The sequence below is a fragment of the Arachis ipaensis genome, chromosome B05, assembly GCF_000816755.2.
Source record: "Arachis ipaensis cultivar K30076 chromosome B05, Araip1.1, whole genome shotgun sequence".
NCBI lineage: Eukaryota > Viridiplantae > Streptophyta > Magnoliopsida > Fabales > Fabaceae > Arachis > Arachis ipaensis.
Window position 1 is genome coordinate 146,819,783 of NC_029789.2, and position 1,262 is coordinate 146,821,044.

The window sequence follows — 1,262 nt, forward strand, 5'->3', positions numbered from 1 at the left end:
TAGATAGTAAAGACTTAACTAAAAAAATTATTTAGCAAAAAAAAGTAAATTCTAAACTTCAATATTAGAAATTTGATAAAAGCACAAAAAACTAACAAAGCAATTAAATCTTAAGCGAATGATTTTTAATGCTTGTCTAGTAGTTTTTCTAATATTTTTTAAGTTGTATTATCATTATTTAAGAATTTCATTATCAAGAACAAAATAAATTTGATAAGCATAATTTGTTGAGATGCTATTATTTAAATATTTTTTATTAAAAAAAGTGGTCTAAACATATCGATTATGTGATAGAGTTGTTCACATATTCAATAAAATTAACATGAAATACCATCTCTAAGAAACATAAATTGCATGGTAGACTTGTTCACATATTTAATAAATTTTGCATGAAATAAAACTCCAAGATATAAGTGCCTCTATAAAAGTTTTGAAAGCCATCGTAATCTCAAATATACCTAATCTTAATATTCCTTGTTGAACCATTGTTATCTATGTATTTCTTTGTTAGTGGTGTTTGAGGGTTTGAGCACAATATACTTAATCTTGAAATCTCTTGTTTGAGTGATTGTTATATGTGGATTTTTTATCAGTAGTATATAAGCATTCATTAATTCCCAAAAAATGAGTATAAATTTATTTTTCAGTGTTTATTTGTTAAATCCGAGCAAATGAGTCAATCCTTCTCGCCCCCGCAAACAAATGGGACGGTAGTCATCTATCTGGCTAAAAAATAAGCAATCTTAAAATTTAATTCATTTTATTTTTTTGACAAGAAGTTTACAAGTCTGAGATGAAGTATAATTGTCTATTAATCAAATTTAAAAACATATGCATGGTATCCCGCATGATGTAACTGTACCAATGAAAGAGATGTGAGAAAAAAGATGTTATGCCCGAGAAATATGGTTAGAAGAAGATTAAAAAAAATAGCAGCAAGGTTAAAGTGACCATGTATTTCTTTTGAATCCATTTCCACACTTTTCATAATAATATATATTTGAATATAAATAAAATTAAATTTTGTGATAATTTTGACATTTTTTTAATGTTTTAAATTATTTAAAATGATCATTAAAATAATAATCGTATCAATAGAAAAAATAAATATACTCTATTACTAATTTAGAGGTGGCAAAGTGGGTTGGCCTGTCCCAACTCGATACGCACCGCACTATGCAACTTTTCCGTCTCATCAATTAAGATGGGTTTAAAATGCTAATCAGCCTGTTTTATGGCGGATTAGCAGGCCAGCAGATTAG